We start from the raw sequence: 9,233 nt of genomic DNA, 5'->3' as shown, positions 1-9,233 counted from the left end.
AGATTATCAGCAAAAATATGCAAGCAGAGGCAGGAGCAAGCAGCAAAAGCGTCTGCACTGTAAGAAGCAGGAAGCAAAAGTGGCTGTAGACAGCCCAGGGTGTACAGGGTATGCTCTATACTTTAACGTTCTAATATACATAAATGGAAGTGAATTCCTGTTTAAGTTGTGTATATGAGAGCAATTCTGTATTGTGCATGGATGGGTTTCAATAGAGTTTATGAGAGTGTTTCAGTGTTGTACATGATAGCGTTTCAGTAGCGTTTATACGGGGGATGTTTCAGTAGTGTTTATGAGCATTTAAGCTGTGTGAGTGTGTGAGGTTTCAGTATAGTATGTGAGAGTATAATTGTTCGTCAATATGTATGAAAAGCATTTCACCAGAGTGTGTGAGAGCATTTCAATTATTTGTGTATGTGTGAGGTGAATAATGTCCCAGATCATATAATGGGACTTGCCCATTGTTTAAATAAAAACACAATATACAAAACTAATAATAAAATAAACTCAAAGTATACTAATCAGAGGTGTTAGGGTGGATGAGGTGTTAAGTTCTAGTAGAAAGTGTGTTCTCAACATTGGGTTTTGCTATAGACATTTTTACTACCTTTGATTGTGATTATCTGCTGAATTGAATTTGGTATTTGTCCAAGGTTTGCATACTCTTCAGCAACAAGAGCCAAGTAAGTGTAAGTGGCTTTTAAAAGATTCCCCATATTGGCCCAATGTGCCCCCACTGAGAGCATTTTGACTGGCCAAACACACATTGCGACTAGTAACATTAATGACAGGGAACTTGTATTGTGGATGTTGGCTCACTGGGGTTTACTTTACAGTTTTTGACAATTGCTTACACACTGAAATGAAAAATATTACACAGTCATCAATACCTTATACTCAAGGTGTGCACCGCTAGAAGCACAATTTCAGCCTCACACTATGATTTGCCAAACTCTAAACACACGTGTATACAGAAGTACAGTATATGATGTCACTTCCTTGCAATTCCAAAGCACTGACTGTCAAATGACCACACCTATGAGCCGAGCTGTGAAACCCAACCATCAGGTGCACAAACACATGGATGCTTAATTGTAGAAAAAACAATCAGGTTTAAGCACTACAAAACTGCAGCTGGTAAGTCTAGCATTGTCTGTACTGTATTTACATTTTTTATGTTTTTCTTTATTTTTTTTTACTTTGATTGTAACCTGTACTTGGCAGTATTTTATATTTTACAGCAAACAGGGTTATGCCCACTACTGTAGTACTGTACAATGACAACTGGGGCATGTTTTGTCGTGATTCTCCATGTTGACATGTTGACTGATTTGAATATATGGAGAGAGTTATAATTAGTCATATTTTCCTCGGTCTGCAGCATTAATCTGTAGTTTTTAGTAACATTTTTGTATATTTGCACTTTCTCTGTGTACTCCATTTACAGTACTCATCGGTAATCATTGAGTAGTACAGTGTTTTAGGTATGAAAAACAGACCCGTTTTAAAAATAGTGCTTAAAGTGTAAATCTCGCCAAAATGCAACCTATGGTCTTTTTGTGAATTTACTCAAGTCAAACTTTCATTTAAAAGCATATTTAGGACAGAAACGACACTTTTAAGATTTATTGTATTCTTGTTTTTCGGTCAAATGGCCTTTTAAATGGGAGTCCTAGGGTCACTTTTATGCTAGCCTCAAAATAGCTATTTTTAAAACACTAAGAAGGTTCGACACGAGCAGTTGACGTTTCCGCCATTTTCCCAGTCAAAAATAGGCGATCTTCAAATGGAACTAAACAAATAAATCATTCTTATATGAGGCTCCTTTTTTAACTACAAGGTTTTTCACTTACAATAAAACAACAAATTATCCATGCATTTACATGGAACTAAGCTTTAGGAGCTTTTCATCTTCATTCTCCTCCCTTGACTACTTTTTTACTGGTTCAATAGACGCCGACCAAAGTACAACAGCTACAGTGAGTTGTTCAAAATCTTCTTTTTAGTAAACTCTACGTACACAAACAATGTTCTCAATGCTGAGTTGATGTGTAGAGCCCCTGGTGATACTTTGAGCAAAGTCTCATGTTGTATCGAGCCTTCTTAGTAATTTAAAAATAACTATTTTGAGGCTAGTGTAAAAGTGCCCCTAGCACTCCCATTCAAAAGGCCATTTGACTGAAAAACAAAAAATACGGTAAATCTTAAAAGTGTCCGTCCTAAATATGCTCTTAATCAAAAAGTTTGAATCGGGTACTTTCACAAAAAAGTTGTAATTTGGTAAAAGATAGGCTCATTTCTCTATCTTACCCTTCCCCTTGGTTTTGCACGTTCACACAAGACCTAGTGCTGTCTCAATAGTCTTTTTGAACGAGGGCAAGGGCTAAAATCAAGGGGTGTATAAATATATAAATGCATATGACACAAAACCAACGCATTTGACAGAAAGAGACAGCATCTTGGAAGTTTGTGATCCAAGTGTTGTCCCATTTCATGGGGGTATGTTTTCACCCCTAGCCCTTACCCCTTGGTTTCAAGGGCCAAGGGGTAGGGGTAAGGGGTAAGGGCTAGGAGCAGGGGGAGGGGGGAGGGTTAAGATGTAGAAATGGGATTCAGCCTTAAGTTTTAAGCAATCAAGTCCAAAATAAGTTTTTTTTATTATTTATTTTTGTATAAATTAGTGGATAGTTTTTGCAAGAGTGTTTCATTTTGCAAAGGATCTGAGATGTTCTGCTAATTGGAAGTGTGGTTGTGCTAATTGTGTGCAGTTTTTAAAAATAGTGCTTAAGCAATCAAAAAAAACTGTAATTGACTGGATCCATTGTTAATGTTCGTAATTATAACTAGGCCTATGTAAAGTCATCAACAATTTATACAATCCCTCAGCGGCATTCCACCAAGACTGCAAATTATTTTTGCGTTGGAATATAATTCCAAGATGGAGGCAGAAGAGTGACAGGTCTCTGTAGCGGTTAGAAAGGGTTTTATCCCTGAAACACCTGTGCATCTAATGAAGGGAGTTTCATATTATTAGTGTAATTACACTAATTCAGCAACATGACTCCAGTGATGTTTTATTCATGGTAAAACATTACACATACTAGGAAGGCCCCCCCACCTCCCCACACAAACTTGTGATTTGTCAATCATTGTGGGACTGCAATCATAATAATCCTAGTGTGTGTGTGTGTGTGTGTGTGTGTGTGTGTGTGTTTGTGTGTGTGTGTGATGTTTCTTTAGGTTTTTAATGTTATGTGATGATTGTTGGAGCAGACGATGCAAGAACATTTTTTGTGTAAACAGACAATAAAGATTTATCTTATCTCATTTTACATACAGTAGCACATTTAGAGTGTATCCAGAGGTCAAAGTGAACACCAGTCCAGAGGGCAGAAGAGCTCAAAGAAGGGAAAGTTATAAATGAAAGCTCACTGTCTATCAATCACGTCTCTCTACTTACTTCCTGTTTCCACATGTTCTGTCATTATCATTTCTCTGCTCTTGTTAAATGAATCAGAGGCCTAGACACTGAGTTAATTTCCCAATAATTCCGCTCATGTGGGTGCGTGTGCATAAATCTTTGGCCCAGAAAAAGATTGAGATGAAAGAAATGGCCGTTGCATGCTGAAAGTTTTATTTAATAAGAGAGGCCCTGAATGTGCCCTTGGGCAAGTCTGAAATGACTGTGAAGAACTTCCTCTCTGTCTAGTTTGGGGTGGTTCATGTCTCCATACAGCTCATAGTGTGGTGCTGCAGTGGTAGCTGTAGAGGTGCAAATTCATATAGGTGGCCACTGCCAATGTGCTCTTGAGCAAGGCAAAGAACCCCCAACTACTCAGGGTCTTAAACTGACACACCTCCTCCTCTTTGTTTCTAGATCTTCATGCCAAGGCTGCCCCTGCACTATTTGTCCTCTCCTTAACATTATTGTCTTTTTAGCACACCCCTCTCAGGGTGTTTTCAAACCTGTAGTTCACTTGCTTTTGGCCGAATCAGATGAGTTTGAGTTTGAGTTTGTAAACTTGGAGCGATTTGCCCTTGGTTGAGTTTGGATTCACACCTGGAAAAATCCAGGTGTACCAAAATGCACCATTATAAATCACGCGAGAACGTCCACTACTCTTATTGGTTGGATGTTTCTGGGGGCTGGAGCAAGAAAATAAATACATGAACAAGGTTGTGTGCCACACAGCCTGCTGAACACATCTGACTAAAGGAGAAATTTGTTCAGACTTGCGGAGTATGTATAGTTGGTGAGTTCCGAGAACTAATCACGTTCTCATTCAAACTAACCGCTCCAGAGTTTGATTGACAGTGTACCGAGACCACCTCTTCAAGCAGGTGTTGGTACGCTTGTTTGGTCCGCTTTAGAGTACAATTGCCAAGTTCTCACCTGCCAAAACGAACAGCACCAGCAGGAAAAACAAACTAGTTCAATTCAATCAAACTAAAGGCTGTTGGTGTGAAAACGCTCTCGGTCTCTTCCTCACCTTCTATCCTTGTACAAGAAGTATGGAAGCTTATCAGGCTTAATAAACTGGTCAAAGTCTGGATTACTTCATTTGAATGATTCTGCTTTCAATTCAGCCATCCCTGCTAACAACCCCAACTGTTTAGATGTTTAGGTATTGAGGTTTTCCCCTGCTCACAGATTGTTAAGCATAACTATTCTGTTGCTCTGAACAATGTTTTGAAAGATATGGAAAAAATGGATGGAACTCCCCATGTTTATTCAAGCCCTGAAGGGCAGAACACCGTAACTCTGTAGTATCTCTGTATGCTACCTATGTCATCTATTGGCATCAATTACAATCAGCAGGATCTAAATTTATCTGGAAGTCAAGTGGCCACGGCTTAAGAGATCTACTCTACAAGGGAGTACATTATTTGTGGTAATGCCCTAAACCCTAATACATCTATTACCTTAAAAGTGCATTCATTTATCAAAACTTGGAGATTGGCTAAAACATATTGCCAAATATCATGTACCTGGCACACATTTTGTCTTTTATTCAACAATGCAGCAATACGGATAATTGGGAGGCCTGTAACAGCCCCAAAGTGGGAACGGGGGGGGGGGGGGGGGGGGGGGGGGGGGGGGGGGGGGGGGGGGGGGGGGGGGGGGGGGGGGGGGGGGAGCAGGGTTCATAATCTAAAAGACATCTTTAGCGAGACTGGCTAGTTACCTTTTACTGACCGCCAAAACCCATTCAGTCTACCACGTTCTTTATTTTCATTTTACCTTCAATTAATATCGGCACTCAAGGAACGGTGTCCCCTGGCAGAGTTTCTTGCCCATTCATCCTATCCAAAATTATTCACTAAGCAGCAAAAAAACCTGTGGTATGGTATACAGGCTAATCAGTTTTTGGTAATATCTGGCCGCTTTGGCCTTCCTATCGAAAGGGTCTGGTTATATTACTGCCCAGGCTTGAGCAACAATCTTGACTGGCATGATGTATGGTCTAACATCCCAGAAGTATCACTCAATCCAGACAAAATCAGCAGATTGACTGCAATATCATTCGTAGAACATATCTCATCCCTGTGAAAATGCATCCATCTTTTATGCACTTTCTTTCCACTGAAAGCTGAGGGCACTTATCTTCAAATTATCTGGGATTGCTCTCCTGTCAGTCAAGTCTGGAACAATCTGCAACCTTGCTGTGTTATTGTGTTCTTTTCTTTGTAATGGCCACAACAGAATGCAAATTTGAGCCGAAACAACCCAGTTGGGAGAGTGTTAGACTGAAGATCTGAAGCTCCCTGGTTCAATGCCGGGTTTAGTGTTTTGAGGACAGGTGGTTAGAAATGTGAATTTGGCAAATCACTCAAATCACCATATAGGCTCTTTGGAACCCATACTTGTTAAGGTTTGTGGTCACTTTACTGGATGGATGACTTGACGGAGACACTGTCCACAGGGCATTGATGAAAGGACTTTGTGGCATTGCTTTTGGCCAGTGTGGAACGTCCATGGAACAGCTCTAGTGGGCTATTGGGCGTTTAGGGTTATCACTAGATTCCCAATAGAGTCCACTCAGAACACATACTTGGTTGTTACTTTACTGGATGGATGACTTGACGGAGACACTGTCCACAGGGAATTGATGACAGGACTTTGTGGAATTGCTTTTGCCCAGTGTGGAACGTCCATGGAACAGCTCTAGTGGGCTATTGGGCGTTTAGGGTTATCACTAGATTCCCCATGGAGTCCACTCAGAACACATACTTGGTTGTTACTTTACTGAATGGATGACTGGACGGATGACTGGATGGAGACCCTGTCAACAGGGAGTTGACTAAGGAACGTCGCGGCAGTGATTCTGCCTGGAGTGGAAGGACCTCTGTTTCCTCCTCTGGTTTATTTCATTTGGAACAGCTCTGCTGGGCCATTACTGTCTCTCTCTGCATCAGCAGTTGAAGTTCTTTATTTTCCTGCAAACAGCCCCCTAATGACATGTGGAACCTTGCTGTGTTATTGTGTTCTTTTCTTTGTAACGGCCACCACAGAAGGCAAATTTGAGCCGAAATAGCTCAGTTGGGAGAGCGTTACACTAAAGATCTAAAGGTCACTGGTCAATCCCGGGTTTCGGCATCACAAGTGGTGTGTTTTCAGGACATATAGGTAGAACTGTGAATTTGAAAAATCACTGAATTCCCTATGAACGCTGTTTGGAACCCATACTTGTTTAGGTTTGTGGTCACTTTACTGGACGGGTGACTCAACGGAGACACTGTCCACAGGGAATTGATGACGGGACTTTGTGGCACTGCTTTTGCCCAGTGTGGAACGTCCAAGGAACAGCTCTAGTGGGCTATTGGACGTTTAGGGTTATCACTAGATTCCCATGGAGTCCACTCAGAACACATACTTGGTTGTTACTTTACTGGATGGATGACTGGAGGGATGACAGGATGGAGACCTCGTCAACAGGGAGTTGACTAAGGAACGTTGCGGCAGTGATTCTGCCTGGTGTGGAAGGACCTCTGTTTCCTCCTCTGGTTTATTTCATTTGGAACAGCTCTGCTTGGCCATTACTGTCTCTGTCTGCATCAGCAGTTGAAGTTCTTTATTTTCCTGCAAACAGCTCCCTAATGATACGTGGAACCTTGCTTTGTTATTGTGTTCTTTTCTTTGTAACGGCCACCACAGAACGCGATTTTGAGCCAAAATAGCTCAGTTGGGACAGCGTTAGACTGAAGATCTAAAGGTCCCTGTTTCAATCCCGGATTTCGGCATCACAAGTGGTGTGTTTTCAGGACAAATAGGTAGAACTGTGATTTTGGCAAATCACTCAAATCCCCATGTAGGCTCTTTGGAACCCATACTTGTTAAGGTTTGTGGCCACTTTACTGGATGGATGACTCGATGGAGACACTGTCCACAGGGAATTATAGACAGGACTTTGTGGCATTGCTTTTGCCCAGTGTGGAACGTCCATGGAACAGCTCTAGTGGGCTATTGGGTGTTTAGGGTTATCACTAGATTCCCCATGGAGTCCACTCAGAACACATACTTGGTTGTTACTTTACTGGATGGATGACTGGACGGATGACAGGATGGAGAACCTATCAACAGGAAGTTGACTAAGGAACGTCGCGGCAGTGATTCTGCCTGGAGTGGAAAGACCTCTGTTTCCTCCTCTGGCTTATTTCATTTGGAACAGCTCTGCTGGGCCATTACTGTCTATCTCTGCATCAGCAGTTGAAGTTCTTTATTTTCTTCCAAACAGCCCCCTAATGATATGTGGAACCTTGCTGTGTTATTGTGTTCTTTTCATTGTAACGGCCACCACAGAAGGTGAAGTTGAGCCGAATTTGCTCAGTTGGGAGAGCGTTAGACTGAAGATCTAAAGGTCCCGGGTTTCGGCATCACAAGTGGTGTGTTTTCAGGACAAATAGGTAGAACTGTGATTTTGGCAAATCACTCAAATCCCCATATAGGCTCTTTGGAACCCATACTTGTTAAGGTTTGTGGCCACATTACTGGATGGATGACTCGATGGAGACACTGTCCACAGGGAATTGATGACAGGACTTTGTGGCATTGCTTTTGCCCAGTGTGGAACGTCCATGGAACAGCTCTAGTGGGCTATTGGGCGTTTAGGGTTATCACTAGATTCCCCATGGAGTCCACTCAGAACACATACTTGGTTGTTACTTTACTGGATGGATGACTGGACGGATGACAGGATGGAGACCCTGTCAACAGGGAGTTGACTAAGGAACGTTGCGGCTGTAATTCTGCCTGGTGTGGAAGGACCTCTGTTTCCTCCTCTGGTTTATTTCATTTGGAACAGCTCTGCTGGGCCATTACTGTCTCTGTCTGCATCAGCAGTTGAAGTTCTTTATTGTCCTGCAAACAGCTCCCTAATGATACGTGGAACCTTGCTGTGTTATTGTGTTCTTTTCTTTGTAAAAGCCACCACAGAGGGCAAATTTGAGCCAAACTAGCTCAGTTGGGAGAGCGTTAGACTGAAGATCTAAAGGTCCCTGGTTCAATCCCGGGTATTCGGCATCATAAGTGGTGTGTTTTCAGGACAAATAGGTAGAACTGTGATTTTGGCAAATCACTCAAATCCCCATATAGGCTCTTTGGAACCCATACTTGTTAAGGTTTGTGGCCACTTTACTGGATGGATGACTCGATGGAGACACTGTCCACAGGGAATTTATGACAGGACTTTGTGGCATTGCTTTTGCCCAGTCTGGAACGTCCATGGAAAAGATCTAGTGGGCTATTGGGCGTTTAGGGTTATCACTAGATTCCCCATGGAGTCCACTCAGAACACATACTTGGTTGTTACTTTACTGGATGGATGACTGGACGGATGACAGGATGGAGACCCTGTCAACAGGGAGTTGACTAAGGAACGTTGCGGCAGTGATTCTGCCTGGTGTGGAAGGACCTCTGTTTCCTCCTCTGGTTTATTTCATTTGGAACAGCTCTGCTGGGCCATTACTGTCTCTGTCTGCATCAGCAGTTGAAGTTCTTTATTTTCCTGCAAACAGCTCCCTAACGATACGTGGAACCTTGCTGTGTTATTGTGTTCTTTTCTTTGTAACGGCCAACACAGAGGGCAAATTTGAGCAAAAATAGCTCAGTTGGGAGAGCGTTAGACTGAAGATCTAAAGGTCCCTGGTTAAATCCTGGGTTTCGGCATCACAAGTGGTGTGTTTTCAGGACAAATAGGTAGAACTGTGATTTTGGCAAATCACTCAAATCCCCA

The 9,233-nt window shown here is 42.2% G+C and overlaps 1 long non-coding RNA gene and 4 other non-coding genes across 5 annotated transcripts in view; 4 read left to right on the top strand and 1 right to left on the bottom strand.

Annotated features, from left to right (window-relative positions):
* The window catches only part of LOC117951396, a 21,323-nt gene that overhangs the window by 4,476 nt on the left and 7,614 nt on the right, over positions 1 to 9,233 (bottom strand). Inside the window, exon 2 of the long non-coding RNA XR_004658161.1 lies at positions 3,850 to 3,857. This is a non-coding gene — a long non-coding RNA (uncharacterized LOC117951396). The remainder of the gene's footprint in view (positions 1 to 3,849; positions 3,858 to 9,233) is intronic.
* trnaf-aaa lies at positions 6,527 to 6,598 on the top strand. Its single transcript has one exon. It is a non-coding gene; the product is annotated as a tRNA-Phe (tRNA).
* On the top strand, positions 7,170 to 7,242 carry trnaf-gaa. The gene has a single exon. It is a non-coding gene; the product is annotated as a tRNA-Phe (tRNA).
* trnaf-gaa lies at positions 8,448 to 8,521 on the top strand. Its single transcript has one exon. It is a non-coding gene; the product is annotated as a tRNA-Phe (tRNA).
* trnaf-gaa lies at positions 9,094 to 9,166 on the top strand. The gene has a single exon. It is a non-coding gene; the product is annotated as a tRNA-Phe (tRNA).

This window comes from Etheostoma cragini, chromosome 10, assembly GCF_013103735.1.
Source record: "Etheostoma cragini isolate CJK2018 chromosome 10, CSU_Ecrag_1.0, whole genome shotgun sequence".
NCBI lineage: Eukaryota > Metazoa > Chordata > Actinopteri > Perciformes > Percidae > Etheostoma > Etheostoma cragini.
The sequence above is the reverse complement of the archived record's forward strand: the minus strand, read 5'-3'. Positions and strand labels throughout refer to the sequence as shown.